Source organism: Saccopteryx leptura, chromosome 2 (assembly GCF_036850995.1).
Source record: "Saccopteryx leptura isolate mSacLep1 chromosome 2, mSacLep1_pri_phased_curated, whole genome shotgun sequence".
Classification (NCBI taxonomy): Eukaryota; Metazoa; Chordata; class Mammalia; order Chiroptera; family Emballonuridae; genus Saccopteryx; species Saccopteryx leptura.
In genome coordinates this window covers 247,582,235-247,602,599 of record NC_089504.1, presented here as the reverse complement: position 1 = coordinate 247,602,599, position 20,365 = coordinate 247,582,235, and the positions used below count along the sequence as shown (strand labels likewise).

At 53.4% G+C, this 20,365-nt stretch overlaps 1 protein-coding gene across 9 annotated transcripts in view; it reads left to right on the top strand.

The window, feature by feature from the left end:
* The window catches only part of PITPNM2 (phosphatidylinositol transfer protein membrane associated 2), a 136,391-nt gene that overhangs the window by 71,723 nt on the left and 44,303 nt on the right, over positions 1-20,365 (top strand). The window contains exon 1 of one of the 9 annotated variants that reach the window (XM_066371082.1): positions 14,902-15,026. The exons of the other annotated variants lie outside the window; for them this stretch is intronic. The gene's annotated coding sequence lies outside the window, so the exon portion shown is untranslated. Of the gene's footprint in view, positions 1-14,901; positions 15,027-20,365 lie in introns of those variants that run through there. 9 annotated transcript variants of the gene reach the window in all.

Sequence of the window (20,365 nt, the reverse complement as noted above, 5' to 3'; positions counted from 1 at the left end):
GCAGGGTGGACTGGCCGGCCTGGGGCATAGCAGCGTGGGGGGCCTAGGAGAGGCCATTAGGATTCTGGCATGGGGGGGGCAGGGAGACCAGAGGGCTCCACATGTAGCTTCCTTTAGTGTCTCCAGAGTGCAGATACAAAAGGGATTCTCACCAGTTCCTCAAGTTCCCTGAGCTAATTGGGCTGCGGCCCTGGTGACAGCCTGGTGGTGAGCTTGCTCAGTCCTGCCCAGGTGTCACTGTCACCCTGCCGGCCAGTGGGCTCTTCTCGCAAAGGCGCCAGAGTGTGGGGGACACAGGGTAACGTCCAGGTGGTCAGCTTGGGGTATGTCCTGCCTCCCTGTGTCGCAAGCCCCAGTGTGCTCGTTTCTTGGGGCTACGCCATTCTGATCTCTGCTTCCGTCTCCATGTGGCCATCCCCACTGTGTGTCTTCCTGTGTCCTCTCTTCTTTTTTTTTTTTTCCTCTCTTCTTATAAGGACATTCGTCATTGGATTTTGGGTCCACCCTCAATCCAGGATGTCACACCTGCAAAGACCCTATTTCTAAAGAAGGTCCGATTCTGAGGTTGCAGGTGGCCCTCAATTTGGGGGGCACACTCTTCTGCCTACCTCACCCAGCACAGAGAGTGGCACCAGGTAAAGAGCAGGTCTGCTGCACCGGCTGCGGAGGTGGGGAGGGGAGGACTGGCAGCCCATCCCAGGAAACAGATCTGGGGCCTTTGCAGCCTCAGGCACTGTTGTTGTCAGTGAGGGCGGCTTTGCCTCTGTTAATAGAATCAGAGGGCCCAGAGCAGAGGAAGTGGTGTCTGCAGGAGCAGTCACCCGGGATGAAGGAATGTTCCCTGGACTCCTACTTTAAGATGACCTGGGGGAGAGCCAGCCAAGGCCGGTTGAGCCCTTGGAAGGCAAACTGCTCAGTATGAGAACTTCCTCATAGTCTCTTGTAGGGAGTGAGTCTTCCATCCTGGGAGGTGACCTAGTGGTCCTGGCAGGGGGTGGGTATTGTAAGGAGAGGTCTGAGCTTGTGCTGTCTGAGGGATGGACGGTCCCATCTGACAGTCACTGAACGAGTTTAGAGACACCCCCCCCACATACACACATCCCAGGGCACTCCAGGAGATGTGACAGGACCAGTCCCAGACCCCTGCTCCACCCTCTAGCTGGCCTGTGAGTTTGCAGGTCAGCACAGCCCAGCCCCTTACTCTGCCCTGGGGGATTGCACAGCTGGGTCTCCTATAGAAAGTCAGTCTTACAACGGTGCATCCTGCTCACCTTGGCCGGGAACCTTTCGGGGGGCAGGCTCTCTGCCCATGCTCTGCTCAGCCTCCCTCTGAATGCCCGGCCCTCGCTGCACACTTCACACCCGGGCACGTGGTCCAGTCGGCACCTCGACGCTCGGCTCCCGCCAGCGCCTTTGTCTGTGTGTGTCCAGAACCCGTCCCTGCAGATGCGCTGAACACACCTTGTTGTTGACGTTGGACTTCACACCGTTACACCACCACCAGGCCAGAGGCTTTAAGGAGGGCACAGGCCCCAGCCCTGCCGTGACCGTAGACCTCAGGCGTGTCTCCGCCCCTCAGAGTGTCCCCGTGGGCTAAGGAAAGATGAGACGGGTCCCACTGCTCTGTGAAACCTGTTTGGTGTCTACACTTCTGATGTCCAGGGCTGAAGGAGGGGTGACTGACCGTGCCTGAGGTCCCCGCCCCTCCTCATTCCCGGGACTGCATGCCCGGAGGCTGCCTGGCTGTAGGCATGGCCTCGCCATCTCTCCTAGTCCCTTCCTACACTGTGACCGTTCCTCAGACCCGCCTGCTCAGGCAGGAATAGGCCCCCCTGGGCAAGGCAGCTCCTCCTGGCTCCCAGGGGACCTGGAGCTCCCTGCCTCACAGTCAGGGACTTAAAAAAAATTTATTATTGAAGTATAATTCACATTACAGAATTAACTATTTGAAAGTGAGTAAGTCAGTGGTGTTTAGTATGTTCATGATGCTGTGCAATCACGTACCTCTGTCTAGTTCCAGAACATTTCTCGTCACCCCCGAAAGGAGATTGGTCTTTTTTTCTTTTCTTTTCTTTTCTTTTTTAATTGTAAAGTACACATAATATAAAATCCTTTATTTAACTATTTTTATGCATGCAGTTCAATGGCTTTAAGTCCATTCACATTGTTGTGTAGAGGTCACCACTGTCCATCCGCAGAACTCTTTTCTTTCCCCAAGCTGAAACTGTCCCCATTAAACATGAACTCCCCTCCCCCTGCGCCTGGCAGCCACCATTCTGTACTCTCTGTCCCTGTGGACCTGACCCCTCCGGGCACCTTGTATCAGTGGGTTCCTACGACACGGGTCCTTTTGCGACTGCCTTCTTGCACTCAGCATACCGTCCTCTGGGGTTAGACGTTCCTTCCTCTTTCAGACACCCCCAGTATGGATGGGCTGCATGGGTTTATCAGTTCATCGCCCTGTGGGCACTCAGGTCACTTCTGTTTTTTGGCTATGGTGACTCCAGCGCATGGCCAGGGTCTGGCCTGGGCTCGTCAGATGCCAGTGCATCTTTAATTAATCCCTTTACTCTGTCATTAGCTGCAGGCACCTGAACCTGGGCCTCAGTGGAAAGACGGTCATTCCAGTGCCCTACCCCACCCGTCCCCTCCTCTCAGTACAAGCACGCGGCCATCGCTGTCCAGGGGCCCCCTTTCCCCCTGGAGAGAAGACCAGGACATGGCGTGCTGAGGACCTCGGCCCTCGCTGGAGCCTGCTGGCCTCCTGTGAGTGCTGACTGCAGAGCCACCGTGGGCTTGTCCCTTTCTTTCTGGGAGCCCTTGCCTCTCATCTGTCAGAAGCAGACAGCGGTTGGAGGGACAAGCCACTCAGCTGGGGATTCACGTTAGCTGCTCGCCTGGGGCCTGGCTCTGCGTACTGTTCCCGGAGCTCAGTGTCATCTCATTGAATCCCAGCCCACCCTGTGAAGTGGGTCGTGTTCCTACGGACAGTCCACTGAGGGCTGGAGTGGTTAGGTGACTTGACCAAGACAAAGCATGAATTCGAACTTAGGTCCGTCTGGTTCCAAAGCTGTTGTTTCCCATGGCATCGTGCGGCCTCCAGCTAGTTTTGTTTGTTTCATGGCCTGTGTGTGTGTGTGTGTGTGTGTGTGTGTGTGTGTGTGTTTGCAGGGCGGGGGACTGCGCTTGCTCTTGCCACCGCCCCCTGACTCCCCGCATCCTGCTGTTCAGCTCTGGGCTGTGCCGTGCCTGCTCACTTCCCACCCTGTTGCCACGGGGCTGTTGCTGGGCTGGTTTTGTTTTTGACCCAGTGAGCCTGGCAGGGAAGTGGCAGGCTGTGTGCAGAAAGCTTCCCCAAAATAGCCCCAGGCTCCCCGCCAAAGACAGAGGAGCCAGACTGTGTGCAGTGGGCTGGGGCCTTGCGGGGGGATTCGGTTCCCAGCACCCCAGCTGCCCCCTCTTCTTCCCCTCCCCTTGGGCTCTTCTACCCTGAACCTTCCCCAGCACGGGCCACCACACGCCCCCAGAGAGTGCCAAGAGGCAGCTGCCGGCTGCCGACTTTGGGGTGCTGGCTAGGATGGGTTTGGTGTAGCCCTGACCCTGGAGTCAAGGGTTCTCATTCCCTCCCTCTGACTGACTGGCCCCACATCTTGACCATGGCCCCAGCGTTCTCTTTGGCTTCAGTTTTCTGCTTGGAAATGGGGCAAGCACATATGCCTACCTGCCTTGTGTGATTGTGGGGACAGAGGCCTCACAGGTTGGTGACAGTGTTGATGACTTATTTCTTCCAAACCTGTTTTGAGTGTGAGGGTACAGCTCAAACCGACGCCCCCGAGCAGGGCTGTGCACCATCATCATCGCCACTGCCATTGCCATAGAGACCAGGGCAGCCCTGCCACTCCTCAGGCCTCATTTGCTGGTCACTTTGCAAATTCGTTACCTCTTAATTCATTCCCCCCGAATGCTCTATGGGATACACACACATGGCCTTGGACCCACTTTTGTACACATAAGAACTGAGGTTCTGAGAGTTTTGAGTCACTCGCCAAGACCAAGTGGAGGGTGGAGTGTGATGGGAACCCCGGTCCCCCCCAAAGCCTGCGTTCCGCCTTTGATGTCCCGCCCCCCTCCTCCAGGGTGAGCCTGTTCCTGCTCGAGGTTTTGCCCTCCAGACCCTGAACCCCTTCTCTTGGGGACTGCCCATGGCAGCCAGAGCCACCGAAGGTTCTGTCTTAAGTTCTGTCTACATCCGCACAGGGGACCTGGTGTAGGACCCATGAGGGCCCTACCTCAAGACAGAGTCCTGGGGGGGCGTGAGGGCATTTCTAAAACTGAAGAGGCTGCCCCTTTGCACCCCCCTTTTTATATTGTAGCAACGTCACCGAACAGTCAGCATTTCCCAAGCACCAGGCCTGGGGGGGGGGCACCTTCATGCTTCTCTCAAAACCCAGTGATGCCCAATTAGTTATTCAGACTTTGCAGGTGAAGGGACAAGCTGCGTGAGGGGGTCAGGCCACCCACCCAAGGCCACCAGCTCCTACGTGGCGGTGCCAGCACTCTGCTCCAATCCGCTGAGCGTTCTTGTTGCCCCTTCAGGCTCCAGAGAGTGGGAAGCCACTGGCCACCAAGCCCAACCCGGCCCCTCATTCCTGTCCTTTCCTCCTTGTCCAGGTGCATGCCAGGGGACATGAGGGGGCAGGAGTTGGCCTGAGCAGGTGTCTGTGGCCGCTGGAGGCTGCACAGGCCTGGCCCCCATCCCCGCAGCTGGGTTTCTGCCATTGCTGGTCTCTGTGCCCGCGGCTGGTGCAATCGAATCTGCACGCGTTGCCGTCTGTGTTTATGTGCGTGCTGGGTTCTGCTCTGTGACTCATCGTGCGCTGTGTCCCCTGGGTCAGGGCCGGGCGAGTTTTTAGGAGCAGGTGCGTGTGACACCCCCATCTGGACCACATCGGCTGTGGGACGCACCAGGGCGGGCGTACGGTCATTTCCCAGCACACGTTGAGAACGCTGACGCGCTCGAGCCACGGTCCCTCACTCTCCATTCCTAAACCCTGGGAGCTCTGAAAACCAAATGCTTTTTCATAACTCACTTGGCAGCAAAATCCCGCCTGAACTGAGGTGAGGCTATTTATAGCCCGGGCGACGCTATTTATAGCCTTTATGTATTCTCTATTCCACGTAGTTCGCGGCAAAAATGTTGCATTTGATTATTGGATGCCGCTGAAAAATGCGGAGTATTCCCACTGAAAGTGCGGGTCATTCTGAATTCTTAAAAACATCTGGCCCAAGGGTAAGGTCACTCCTTTTGTCCCAGTTACAAATAGCATCTGCCCCCAGCCCCCGACAGTGGACAGTGCCTCTCCCCTGAGATTCCCAGAGCTAAAGGGGTGGGGCCACCACAGTGCCCCCAACACCCAGCCTCCGGTGGTAGCCAGCAATGAGATCATTTAAATATCACTGCAGGTGATAGAAAATGTCTCCATTGCTATTGCGTGGGGTGCTCTGCAAACTTACGTCTGACCCCCTCATTGAAAGTCTGTATTACTGCCCCCCCTTTACAGATGGGTAAACTGAGGCTCAGAGTTTTAAGTATCCTTTCCAAGGACAGAAAGATGAGAAAGGAGGACATAAAGATGAGCCAGAGTGGGCATTGCCTTGTAGGAGCCTCGTGGTTTGGGGACAGACAGCGGTGTGAGCTGGGGGTGGGGGGCTGGTGGAGTGCTTGCTGGTTCGTTTCAGCTTAAGTTTTAAGGATGCTTTGGGCATTTGCCAGGCAGGCCAGGTGGGGAAGGGCTTGTTCCACAGAAGGCACAGCAAGCATGTGTCTCAGCCAGCACCACAGGCAGCCGTGAGGGGCTCCCGCCGGGCGCCAGACGCTGGGACTGATAGAAGATGGATTGCTGTCCTTGGGGGCTTCGGAGCTGGGACCTGAGGTGGCTTCAGGGAACAGCAAGAAGGGTGGAGGGAGCCTGGGAGGGACCTGAGAGATCACGAGCAGGGTGTGGTCTTGGAGGGAGCTGACCAGTGTGGTCAGATGCACTCTGACGACCCTGGAAGGAGGGCTGGGGGGGGGGGCAGTGGGGAGGTATCCAGCCCGGAAGCGTGGAGGCCAATCAGAAGCTATCCTGGTACCCGAGAGAGCCAACAGCGCCTGAACCCCAGCTGAGGGGGGACAGAGACAACAGGAGAGAGACCTTGGTTGTGGGTGGTGATGTGGGATCCAGGTGGAGGGGCTGCAAGCGGTGCTTAGGGACCTGGTTCCATCTTGACCTGGTCTCTGGCCTCGGTTCACCCTTCCACAAAATGCCCCAAAGGGAGGAATGAGGGGTATCAGTTCCTAACTGCTTTGAGGAATAAAAGCTTGGGACTGAGGTGTAGTGTGGTGTTCACTGCCCAGCTACCCGAACGAAGGTCACATCTGAACCTCTGGATCCCTTGGGTCTGTGTAGCCGAAGGGTCCCAGCCCCCTTCCTGATACCAGGAGTGGGGCGTGGGAGATAGCGTGGGGGGTGAGGACAGCCACACCTGGTTCCCACCTCTGCCCCGGGGAATGCCTGCTCCTCCTGGCTGTGGTTAGTAATTCAGGACAAGCCAGATGGCTCTGCTGCTAACCCTCTTGCTCCTCCATAGGCGGGGTGGGGGTGGGGGGTGGGCTTGTTCTTCTGCCCTGGATGGGGGTGGGAAGCCTGCTGGGCTTGCCGCATTAGCCCAGCATCCAGGAGTCTGGGCTCTGTCACCTCCAGTGCCCATGGCTTCGATGGGCCCCGGGCACCCCAGCCTGAGCATGTGGGCCCATTGCCTGTGGAGACAGAGAGAAGCCCTAGAATCCACTGGTCTTGCCTCCCTCCCCTCCCTGATTTACACAGGGTCTGTCTAGGGCACTTCATAAATATTTATAGGGGGAGAGATTCATGGTACCACTTGTACTCTTAGGAACATTCCTTCCTTTGCTCTTCCCAGTGTTCCCATTAGGAGCATGGACACACACACACACACACACACACACACACACACCCCACACACACACTTTTCCCCATTTGGGATCTGAGGTTTCCGAGCGCTCTAGCTTGTTCAAGGCAAGCAGTGACTTCAGTCCACACCTGAGCAGTCCCCATTCAAGGCCAGAGGCCGGACCTCAGTGGGCAGGGAACTCCGGGGACTACAAAGCCCTCTAGGGAAACTTTAGGGCAGGTCCCACTGTCTGATCACTGGCTTCATTCTTAATAAAATCCTGGGGGAACACCAAGTGCACATGACCCCTCTGATTGGGCTGAGCATGGAGAGAACCAGATCCCAGGCTCAGGTTGTACACGGTTACCCCAGGTCCTGGCCCGAGGCTGGGGAGGGCAGTGTCCCTGTCACAGGGGGCTGGAGAGAGCAGAAGGACTGCAAGCCTTCCTCCGTCAACCCAGGGGGGGGGCTTTCTGGAAGAGGAGGGCAGGGCAGTTCAATATTTCCACACTTTAGGTCTGTTGAAAGGAGGTGGCAGTCTGGTCCCGAGCCTCTCGGTGCTGTCAGGAGAAGCAGAGCACCTGACCCACGCCCTCAAAGGCACCCTCCAGGGTGCGTGGCTGTGGTGGCACCGTCCCCATGGTAGGCACCATCCCCGTATCTGTCTGCTCAGGTGAAAACTTCACAGTGGGACTCTGACACAGTGCTCTCTGAGGCAGCTCTAAATAGAAGAGGAGTTTGTCTCCCAGGCAACCTGAGCGTGAGCGACTAGTCTCCGCGCCTCCCCTGTGGGCACCCAGCACTGCCGGAGAGCCCCTGCTCTTGGGGGTTTGCTCTCCTTCCCAGATGGGTAAACTGAGGCCAGAGTTATGTGACCCTTACAAGTGGCCGCGCTCAGCCTGACGTCCTTTCTGCTGACCTTCCGCCACCGCCCTGACCTCAGGGCCGGGTCCTAGGGACTCAGTCCTGGGGCCCACAGAGCTGACTCAGGACTCAGGAACGCTCCCTGGGGCTCAGGACCAGGAAGTGTTCCAGGAGCCAGGTGGGCCCGGGAGCAGAGTGAAGAGAGGTTCCTATCACAGGGGAGAGGCCCAGAGGGAGGCGGGACCTACCCACCTCTGTGGCTGGTGGGGGTGGGAACGCCTAATTACCTAATGGCCCCCTCTCCATTTCTTTTAATTTGGCTTCCGCACCGTTTCCACTAACATCTTACAAGTGTGTGCCTACCTGTCTTAAAACCATCATATCAGTCGTATACTGGGGACACTTTTAGACAAGGCCCCGGGAAGCCCCCTCCCTGAATACTTCTGCGGGAGAGGGGAGCAAGAAGAAGGGAGGGGGCTTAGGAGCCAGGCAGGAAGGAGAGCATCCACCCACTCAGGTCTGCCGGAGAAGATCCCATGGCCCGAGCTCCCCTCGGAGTTGGTTCAGAAACGTGGGAATCTGAGCGGAGTCTGCGGGCGTGTGATGAATTTACAAACAGGCGTGCGGAGCGGGACAGTGTGTACACAGGAGCCTGCTGTTCCCCCTAAGCTGCATCAGGATGTCACCGAGCTGGGTTTTATTTTAATCCCAAGTATGGTGTCTGTTTAGCACCAAGCTCGCGTGGCGCTGCGCCCTACATGCCGTGTAGGCCGAGCTGGTGGTGTGGCCTCCTTCCTGGAGGGGAGAAACCGAAGCCGTCAAGGTGGCTCCAGGCCCTGGGCAGGTGGACCCAGATTGGTTGGAAGCCCAGGGCCACCTCCAGATTCACAGAACGTGCCCATATTTCATGGTAAAGTCTCCGCTTGACAGAGGGGTAACATGTGTACAGAACACAGTGTCACCCTGCGTCCACCTTCTGACCTCAACCAGCCGCGTCCTTCTCCTATCGGATCAACTCCCACGACGCCTGTGGACTCAGAGGGTGCACCGCGAGATTTCAGAATGATTCGAGTTAGGGAAATCACCTCTGCTGATCTGGAACCTTTCATCGTTTTTTGACCTTGGGGGTAGAGTAAAATGGATCTTTTTACCCTTCGGGAGAGAAAACGGTTTGCTCAGCAAGGGAATAACACGCAGACTCTGGTCAAAGTCATACTTCGTCCCACATTCGGTCAGGGCTTCCTGGTTGTGAGTCACAGAGGTCCAATCTGTGTTCGCTCCAACAAAAAGGGGACCTGCCTGGAGTGCGGAGTGCTCCTGCCACCATGGGAGGAAGGGCGGGGCAGCAGCCTCAGCGGCCAGACTTGCAGGTCCAAATGCCACCAGGATGTGCCCTGGCACTCATTCGGGTGTCCCCAGCTGGCCACATAGAGGGGACAGGGCTGTTGGCAGCTTCCTGCCTTTGCTCCAGGTTGCAGAACCACCTCACGTTCTCTTTGGCTCTACCTTTTAAAAAGTCCCTGGAAATTTGAGCAGGGCTGAGAACACAGTTTTCAGATTGAAAGCATGCCACAGCCTTCTCTGCCTAGTGCGTATCCCTTGGAACGATTGAACAAGTATTATTCAACATCCACGTGGGCAAAGGCGTGCCTTTAGTACATAAGAAATCCCACAAGAGGGAGTGAAATATGGGATTAGAATGAAATAGGAAACAATGGCCAAATTGTACCCAGGAGGAAGAGAGGTTTCTAGGTGTGTCCTAAGCCTTGATGTGACAAGGAGCAGGATATGGTTCTGGAGTGACCTACAATTTGGGGGATAAATAAGGAAGTAGAGAAAATACAACTCCTCTCCTATTAGGGAAGGTTAGACCCTTATTAAAGCTAGGCACTCTAGGCCTGATCTGTGGTGGCGCAGTGGATAAAGCGTCAACCTGGAAATGCTGAGGTCGCCGGTTCGAAACCCTGGGCTTGCCTGGTCAAGGCACATATGGGAGTTGATGCTTCCAGCTCCTCTCCCCCCTTCTCTCTCTCTGTCTCTCCTCTCTCTCTCTCTCCCTCTCCTCTCTAAAATGAATAAATAAATTAAAAAAATGCTTCTAGCCCTGGCTGATTGGCTCAGGGGTAGAGCTTTGGCCCAGCATGTGGATGTCCCAGGTTCTATTCCCAGTCAGGGCACACAGGAGAAGCAACGTCTGCTCCTCCACCCCTCCCCCTCTCCCTTCTCTCTCTCTCTCTCTCTCTCTCTCTCTCTCTCTCTCTCTCTCGCTGTCTCTCTCCCTACTCCTCCCACAGCCATGGCTTGGTTGGAGCAAGTTGGCCCCGGGCACTGAGGATGGCTCCGTGGCCTCAGGCTCAGGTGCTAAAATGGCTCAGTTGCCAAGCAATGGAGCAACAGCCCCAGAGGGGCAGAGCATCACCCCATAGGGAACTTGCCTGGCAGATCCTGGTTCGGGCGCATCCTGGGGAGTCTGTCTTTTTGCCTCCCCGCTTCTCACTTAAGGAAAAATAAATAAATAAATAAATAAAGCCAGGCACTCTAGAGAATGATACGTTTAAATATGTATGTAAAGATTGAAAGATTGTCACTGGAGCAGGAGCAACCAGCACCGTGTGGCCTGCAGGTCAGATCCGGCCCATCATCTGTTTGTGTAAATAAAGTTTTATTGAGACGTGTTTGTTACTATATTTTCTGTGGCGGCACAGCCAAGTACTTGCAGCAGAGACTGTGTATAGCCTGCAAAGCCTGAAGTATTTACTATGTGGCCCTTTATGGGAAAAGTTGGCTGATCCCTGCTCTAGAAAACTGAAACAAACATAACATTCAACTTATTATAGGAAGGAAAAAGAAACGACATATCTAACAAAACAAAAAGAATTCAGTAAAGGGCACAGAAGATGAAAAGAAATAGCTATGGTAAATAGAAAATGGTAGGGAATTAGTCTAAACATCAGTTAAGTAAAGAATAAATGTGAACAAGTTAAATTCACTAATGAGAAGGTAGTCTTAAAATAAGTTTTTAATGGGACTCTGTTTAAATGAGACTGAAAATCATAGAGACGGCTTAAGGCGTATGAAAATAAAAGGACAAGGAAAGAAATCCCTAACAAACACAGCAACAAAAGCAGATAGAGTAATATCAGAACCAGATCAAAGAGAACCAGAAGCGAAAACTATTTTAGGTGGAAAAGTATGGTTCAAACTGATAAAAGGAATATTTTGCCTGGAAGTTAAAAGCCGTGGGTGCTCTATTTTGAACAATATAACTCCAACTGCATTGAATAAAAATTGATGATGTTGTGAGTGGGAAAAACGTGGCAAATGTAGATTAACAAAGTAGGCTTTAAAAATCTCCGAGATAGCTCCTGTAGCAGACACAGAAGTGTACCCAAGAGGTAACACAGAAGTGTACCCAAGAGGTAACACAGAACTGAATAGGTATGTACTCCACACACACAGATGGGCGCCAGTAAAACTGGGGGAGTGTGACTGAAATCTGTACATTGTATCATTGTTCATATCCTGGTTGCCATATTCAAGTTTTATAAACTGTTACCGTGGAGGATGGGGCACTGAATAGTGTACAAGGGATTTCTCTGTTATTTCTTGCAACTACATGTGAATTTACAATGATCTCAATGAAATTTTCACTAGAAAAATCTTTTTTTCTTTTTGAGAGAGAGAGAGAGAGACAGACAGATAGGAAGAGAGAGAGAGAGATGAGAAGCATCAACTCATAGTTGCAGCAACTTAGTTGTTCATTGATTGCTTTCTTATGTGTGCCTTGACTGGGGGGCTTCCTGCTCAATCTAGCGACCTTGGGCTCAAGCCAGTGACCCTGGGATTTTGAACTTGGGTCCTCAGCACCCAGGCCAATGCCCTATCTACTGTACCACTGCCTAGTCAAGCTTCGCTAAAAAAATCTTCAAGAACAACACATTAGGTACAAAAAACTAAATCGCTCTCAGGTTAAATGAGAATGTCAAAGTGAACATTTTAAACTACAGTATTTGGAAGGAGTGGTGGTTTTTAAGAGCACTGTGTATGAAAACTCATGTGACGAAGCCAGATCACTACTCAGGGAAAATTCATCACCCTACATTCATTTAAGAGACAAGTAAAAATTATCCAGCTTAGCTTTCACTTCAAGAAGCTAGAAAAATAAACTCAAAGAAAGAAACAAGACAGAATTAAAAATGAAGTCAGACTTTCGCCTCGGAGGAGGCTTCGGTGCATCTTTCTCCGGTGGTCCTGAATCCGGGCTCACCAGCACCAGCCGCCTCCGCGTCCCGGGGAAGTTCAGCCCCAGTGAGATCAAAGTCGTGTACCTGAGGGGCACCAGTGGGGAGAAGTCGGTGCCACATCTGCCTTGGCCCCCAAGACCGGCACCCCACCCCCATCCCTCCCCGGGCCTGTCTCCAAAAAAAGGTTGGTGATGACATTGGCCAAAGCCAGCCGTGATTGGAAGGGTCTGAGGATGACCGTGAACTGACCGTCTGGAAGAGAAAGGCCCAGACGGTGGTGATACCTTCTGTCCCTGCCCTGGTCATCAAAGCTCTCAAAGGACCACCAGGGACAGGAAGAAGCAAAGTGGACATTTCCCTCCTGATGAGATTGTCAACATTGCCTGACATATGCAGCACTGTCCTCTTTTATGGGAGTGACAGAAGGAAGACCCTGTGACTAGGGACACAGAAGGTGGCGTGCTGCAGTGGACACAGCAGATGGCTGAGGGGAAAACTTAGAGCTCGTGAGTTTTGCGCTGCTCAGAGAGAGGTTACAACCTAATGACGAGAATGTGCTCTGAATTGTGTCTGCCCAAAGGATGTGTTCATGTCCTAACCCTCCCGGGACCTGTCAATGTGACCTTCTTTGGACAGAAGGTCTTTGCAGATGTTACAGTGGGGATCCTACAGGCATAGGGTGGGCCCTGAAGCCAGTGACAGGTAGGGTTATAATAAGGTTATGTGAGGACACAGGGACCCGGAGACACACAGAATGCCATGCGACATCAGGGGAATGCAAATCGAGGACCGCCGAGGACCACCTCCGCCTCCGCCTCCGGCAGCCAGGAGAGGAGAGCCACGGAACAGGTACTGACCCTACCAAGGCACCAGACTTTGGACTTCTGGCTTCTAGTACTATGAGAGGACACACTTGAGTTGCTTCAAGCCACCCGGTTGGTGGTCCTCTGTGAGATCAGTCCCAGGAAACTAATATCCTGGCCGTGTATTTGGGAGAAAGAAGAGAAGAAGGAGAAGGGTGTCCAGAGAACCACCAGCTAGGAATCTAAGGGCATCTCAGATGGGCAGTAACCCAGGCTCTCAGCAAAGCAAATATAGATCTTCTCCCGGGGAGGGGGGGGGGGGGAAACAGACCCTGTCCTGAGTCTCCAAGGATTTCTACAAATAACCTCCACAGAAAATGAGCCGTTCAGAGTCAAAAATAACCGAGCGGAAGGGCAGGCAGATAAGGTGCACTGAGCCTGCCCGAGCCAGCGTGGACAGTTGACAGTCAAAACGGACCCTCTGAACTTCAGGTTACAGCTCAATGAGGCATTGTTGATCAAATAACTCTTTTGGCTGCGTTTGAATAAATAAAAAAGCCAGGTTGCTGATGTATGCAGGGAACAAAAAGACATAAAAAAAAAAAAAATGATGAAGCAGATCTGTAAAAAGAACCGAACAGAATTTTTATAGGATGCACAGCCAGCCCCGAAGGAAGAATTAGGGACTAGATGGCCAGAACAGAACACTGGAAAGACCAGGCCACCGTGGAGAGGACAAGCCTTGTGCCGAAGGTCACCTAACATGCCTCTAATTAGATTTCGAGAGAGAAATGAGCCCGGGGCCAGGTTTGAAGAGATGGTCGCTGAGAATTTTTCCCAGAACTGATGGAGAATGAAGAGGCAGGAAGGGAGCGGAGTGTGAATGAGGGGAGAGAAGATTGGAGACTCAATACATGAGATGCCATCAGTTCAGGAAAGATGCTTAGCCTGACATGTGGTGGCACAGTGGATAAAAGTGTCAACCTGGAACCCTGAGGTCATTGGTTCGAAACCCCTGGCTTGCCTGGTCAAGGCCCGTACAGGAGTTGATGCTTCCTGCTCCTCCTCCCTTCTCTATGTCTTTCTTTCTCTTTCCCCCCACCTCTCTAAAATAAATAAATAAAATCTTTTAAAAAGACAAGATGTTTAATTCTTCCCTCGGGTCCTGGGGCTGAGAGCGAGGTTCCAGCCCAACCCCCACAGTGATGTGGGGAGATGGATGCTAAATCCTTCACCTTGACTCCTTTTCCAACTGTGGGCAGGTCTTCCTACCCATGAGTTCCCGGTGGGCAGTGCCGGAGGGCAGAGGGGTCCCGTGCTAGGATAAGGTGACAGTGTGGGACTATTGAAAACATTGTCCCTAAGGAGACGGGGCCCTTTCCATTCGCTGCCCAACTCAAGGAAGCTTATCGGGAGTGTATCTCGTAAGAACGGCGCCTTCTGGCGTTGGGTGCACACAGCTGAAGGAGGCAACCCAGTCCCCTCTTCCCAAGTGAGGCGCCCGTGGGGTTTTCCCAGTTTGATCAGTGTTTATGTTTCCTTTGTGTTGTTTTTTTTTTTTTTTCATTCCCTCCTTCTCTCCCTCCTTGGACAAGGACTGCACCCATCCTTGGCTAGAGGATTTTATGGGGCAATGAAGGGAAGTTAATAACTCCATAAAGAAGGACTGGTTACCCGGGAAACTTTGCAGACATGTCGCATTCCCCGACAGCCCTGGAGGAAGGGGGAGGGGCAGCTGAGCAAAACCTGGACAGAGTTGTACAGACACGTGAATGTACATGTTCACACGGCCCCCTGGGAACACGGGCTGGGCTTTTTGGCCCAGGATCCGGCTTGTCCTGCTTGCTCCCTGCAGAGTGGAACATTTGGAGCCAATTGTTGGTGGCCTGAGGCGCCCGGAGATTTGCTTACCCAGGCCCTGGATTACGGGCCATCACGTGTGGATTCTAGTGCCTTCTGTCCTTGACTCTCTGAGTTGACTTTATCAAGTGACTCAGCCCCTCTGGGCTTCTTCTTGCCGCCTGGCTGTTTCTAAGCACCGACTTTCCGACTTTCTGAGTGTGATAAACTGTAAGTCGTGAGCATCTGAGAGGGGGTGACAGCTACTCCAAGGTCCTCTGGGCCACCCTGCACGGCCCTATCTCATTCGGGGCCCCGCCCCGCCGTAAGTAACAGCATGCAGCCCTTTGCCTAACTCTGTCTGTCTGTCTGGGGTTTATGCCCCTACACACGCTCTCGGGTGGCAGTGGCAGGGGGTGGGGGCAGTCTGGCTCCGCGAACAGACTGAGTCACAGACACTGTCAAGAAGCAGGTTTGTTATTCTGGGGACGCGGCAGGGAGGGTGCGCTGTTCTTGGCGGATCCTTTAGCTGCTCTGAGGAACAGCAAACAGAGCAGTTTGTAATTAGCACTTTGGCTGCTGGGGCCCCGTTATCTGCCTGGGGGTGGGTTTGGGGATCGTTTGCCAAGCAGACCTTCTTGAGTCCCTACAGAGCTCCCTGGGACCTGCTCTGACAAAAAAGATGAATTGGACAAGTTCACTCTCATTTCATCGGGCCAGGTGCTCTCCTAGCCACGAACGTGATGGGCGAGACCCCTGGCATGGGGTCACCCTCTGTGTGGGGAAGGACGTCAGATCGTCCCAGGGGCTTGAGCGGGGCAGTGGGAGGCTCCCACACAGAGGGGCATGTGTGGCATCTGGACTGAGGTCTGGATCATGACCAGGAGCTGGCTGCGCTGAGGCCAGGGGGGACGGGCGTTTGATGGGCACTGCAGCAACCTGGAATTGGAAACTAACTTGGCGTGTTCCAAGAAAAGGCAGCTGCCCAGGTGGCTAGCGTGTAACGAGACAGACAGGCAGGGACAAATGTCAGAATTTTCTTCCTTTTCTTTTTTTTGAGAGAGAGAGATAGAGAAAGGGACAGATAGGGACAGACAGGCAGGAAGGGAGAGAGATAAGAAGCATCAACTCATAGTTGTGGCACTTTAGTTGTTCATTGATTGCTTCTCATTTGTGCCTTGATGGGGGGACGGCTCCAGCTGAGCCAGTGACCCCTTGCTCAAGCCAGCGACCTTGGGCTTCAAGCCAGTGACCATGGGGTCATGTCTGTGATCCCACGCTCAAGCCGGTGACCCTGCGCTCAAGCTGGTGTGCCCATGCTCAAGACAGTGACCTCAAGGTTTTGAACCTGGGTCCTCAGCATCCTGGTCCGATGCTTTATCTACTGCACCACCAGCAGTCAGGCAGAATCTCCTTCCTTTCTAAAGTTGAATAATATTCCCTGTCAGGTCTTAGGTGACTCACGCAATGCTGTCTTCCCAAGGAGACTGCAAGGACTCTGTCTTGGTCCCCTGGACCCCATCACGTGGCACAGAGCCCGAAATCTGGCTTATTAAACACCGTTGGGTACATGGAATTCAGAGCGGCCCCAGTAAAAGATTTCTTGTTGAAACCAGAATTTAAGGACTTTATTTGTCTGGTTATGGAGTTGAGATTTTTAGCCTCCAGGCACTTTTCTGTTCCTTAGAGCCACTGAGGGAACACGTTAAAAATACATATTCCCATGTCCTGGCCAGATAGCTCGGTTGGTTGGAGCATCACCCCAAAGCGCAGAGGTTGCAGGTTCGATCCCAGGTCAGGGCACATACAGGAACAGATCTATGCTCCTATCCCTGTCTGTCTGTCTGTCTCTATCCCTTCCTCTCTCTCTAAAATCAGTCAATAAAAAATACATATTCTCAGGCCTACCCCACCCTCAGCCATGCAGTCAACTTGGGCTGGAACTCAGGAGTCTGTATTTTTAAAGAAATATCAACCTGTATTCCCAAGATCAGTTGGAAACATGATGATAATACCAAGAAGTCACTCTTGGATGAGGTGTATGTGGAGCTGTCCCTACGTTCCAAGGTTTGCACTCACTGCAAAATAATATGAAAGAGAATAACAAGTAAAAGTATTTCTCCATACCGTGCCCCTTTGTGGAAAAGTGTTAAAGACATCCCGTGCGCTCTCAATGTACTCGGATTCAGATGCAGCCGAATATTTATCATCCGTCGATAAATATCTCTAGCTTTGAACATACCCCTTGCATTTTTTATTTCTTCCAAAATGAGCACACTTGTCTTTTCTACCCTGTAGGATTGACCTGGGAAAGAGAAAAAAAAAAAAAAAAAAGCAAGAGTTTGAAGCTAAAAGCATGTGTAAGCCATAAAATCCTGTGATCAATGCTAGAGGGTGTAGGTACATATAAATTGATATAAATTTAAATGATGGTTGTTCAGTTCTTAAGGTAGTACGTCTGTTCCAGCTGCACAGCGAGATAAACCTTAGAGATTCCAGCACTTACTGAGTGACCTGGGAGGGATAGGGCACCTTAATGAACCAGAGCCATAGTTTCCCCAGCTATAAAAATGGGCCTAACAGGCCCTGGCCGGTTGGCTCAGTGGTAGAGCATCGGCCTGGTGTGCAGGAGTCCCGGGTTCGATTCCCGGCCAGGGCACACAGAGAAGCGCCCATCTGCTTCTCCACCCCTCCCCCTCTCCTTCCTCTCTGTCTCTCTTTTCCTCTCCTGCAGCCGAGGCTCCAGGCGCTGGGGGTGGCTCCTTGGCCTCTGCCCCAGGCGCTAGAATGGCTCTGGTCGCGACAGAGCGGCGCCCCGGAGGGGCAGAGCATCGCCCCCTGGTGGGCAGAGCGTCGCCCCTGGTGGGCGTGCTGGGTGGATCCCGGTCGGGCGCATGCGGGAGTCTGTCTGACTGTCTCTCCCCGTTTCTAGCTTCAGAAAAATACAAAAAAAAAAAAAAAAAAAAAAAAAAAATGGGCCTAACAGCCATGCAGTGGGATATTATCTGGCCATGAAAAGGAATGGCGTGCTGACACACTAGAACATGGATTAACCTTGAAAATACGATGCAGAGTGAGAGAAGCCAGACACACAAAAATGGGACACATATCATCATATGATTCCATTTATTATTTATTTATTTGTTTGTTTGTTTGTTTTGTGACAGAGACAGAGAGAGGGACAGATAGGGACAGACAGACAGGAAGGGAGAGAAATGAGAAGCATCAGTTCTTCGTTGTGGCACCTTAGTTGTTCATTGATTGCTTTCTCATATATGCCTTGACTGGGGGCAAGGGGGCTACAGCAGAGCAAGTGACCCCTTGCTCAAGCCAGTGACCTTGGGCTTCAAGCCAGTGACCAGGGGGTCATGTTTATGAGCCCACACTCAAGCTGGCGACCTCAAGGTTTCAAAACTGGGTCCTCTGGGTCCCAGTCCAACACTCTATCCACTGCGCCACCACCTGGTCAGGCTGTATGATTCCATTTAAATGAAAATGTCCAGAATAAGCAAATCCATGGAGACAGAAGGTAGATTAATGAGTATCAGGGGGCCCTGGGCTGGGGTGTGTTTAAACAGTGTGAATGCTAATGAGCGTGGGGTTGCCTTTTAGGGTGAGGAAATGTTCTAGAATCAGATGGTGGTGGTGGTTACACAACTCTGTAAAGATATTAAAACCACAAACTTCTACACTTCAAGAGGGGCAGTGGCGTGGTGTGTGGGTTCTGTCTCGATAAAATAAATAGATAAATGGTGGTAATATATCTTCTACCTCGAGGCAGTTGTAAGGCTTAAATAACTCATCATTTATTCACGTTGCCTGCGTGTGTGAAATGATGGAAAGGATTTATACGTCAAGGGACCCAGCAGGAAGTCTGGTTCCCCGCATGTCGGGGCGCAGGGTGTGCTGAGACCCTGGGGAGGTGTCCAGGAGGGGCAGGACGGTGTGGGGGGAGGGACCGTGTCTCTTGTGCGACCTCCTCACAGGCTGCAGGGAGGGCCTGGGGCAACAGCTCCGGCCCTTTGGCTGCTTTGGGTCAGTATCTTTCAGTAGCACTTCCGTTGGTTCCCATAGTCTTGCAAGTTTGGGAACCGTGGTTTTAAGGACTACCGGGTGCTGTGGGCAGTTTCCCTGAGCTAGAGAGTTTAATGCTGCACTCTGCCAGCTAGAATATGCTGGGCCTGTGCCCACTGGGCTGTGGCTTCTGCAGAAGGAGCCGTGAGGGCACAGAGCCTTGGGGTGCCATGAGTAGGGTGGGTAAAAGGGGATGAGCTAGGGACATGTCTCCTGAAACGCCAACATGGGCCTTGTGCCCCCCTAGATCTGAGGTCGCCTCACAAGGCTACTTACTGGCTGTTCAACACCAGGTTCTTTTTTTGGGAAGGGGATAAAAATATAGTCATAATTGTAGCTGGCGGCCGATAGGCTGCGTCGGAGCCCCCAGCACGAGAACCTTGTAGGCGATCAGCTTGTGTGAGCTGTACTCAGTGCTAAGGGTGGGGAGCACCCCCTGAAAGCCAGTGTGGTGATGGTCACAGTGGCGGTGACCAGTAGGGTCCCCAGAGGGGGTGTTCCGGCTGGCACCCTCACACCTCAGTCTGAGAGGCTCTAGGCCTCCGTTATAGTGTCCTCGTACACAAAGCTCCCCTCCCCTTTTCCCTAACAAGCCAGGCCGGAGCCCGCAAGCTTGCTAAGGGTGTAATAGTCATGAGACCTGGGTGCCGATCGCCCCGGGCTGTGGCTGCCCTCGAGCAGGATGCCAGCCCTCTCAGGGTTTGCTTTCCTCTCTGCACCATAGGGATAAAAAGCCTCTCTGGTGCTGTTTGGGTTGGGGGGTTACAGAAAACACGGTACAGAACCCTCGAGCATTTTCTAAGGGCCCTGCCCCCCTCCCCACCACCGGCGTTCCCAGTCCTGCAGAGCAAGCAGCAGGCTCTGCGGTGCCCCCAGGTGGCCACTGCCCCGTGGGGTCTGATGACAAGTCCTGCAGTGGCTTGGCAGTCATCCCCGGCTTGGCGCACCGAGCATTCTTTGCGATGAGATGCATCGCCTACCCTGCAATGTCGGTGACGGCGGGGGTGCCCAGGCTTTGTCCTCGCACCCGAGGGGTCGGGACACGGGAGGATGCTGTGTCCTCCAGCCCGTCACACCCTCGAAGTCCGGGTGTCGTCCCCTTGTTTATAAATGGATGTTGGGACCGGAGCGGGGTCCTCTAGGTGGAAAGCCAATGTCTAACGTATAGAGGTGCACCCCCCCCCAAGCTCCTTCCGGCTCAGACTTTCTGAGGGAAGGGATAAGCCTGTTCCTGCTTTTACCCTCAGGGGACAGAGGCAGCTGATCTTGTTAACTTCATATACTTATCATCCCCACTGCTCCCCAGGCCTGACACTGGGCCCTGGGGCACAGAGAACTGCCCCCTCCCCCTCCCATGGCCCTATGTCCTCCCCACCCCCACCTTGTTCATCTGAAACCCACCTTTCTAGATGGGTGACCGCTGCCCACATGGGGGCAGATGAAGTTCTTTTAGTATCACCCACTTTTGCCCCTGATTGGGGACCAGCCGGTCTGGGCAGGGCCCGCAAAGGAAGTGGCCTTTCCCAGAGAAGGTGGAGGAGAGACCAGAAGCCTCCCCTCAGAAGCTGCCCGTGGCCCCCCGTCTTCCTT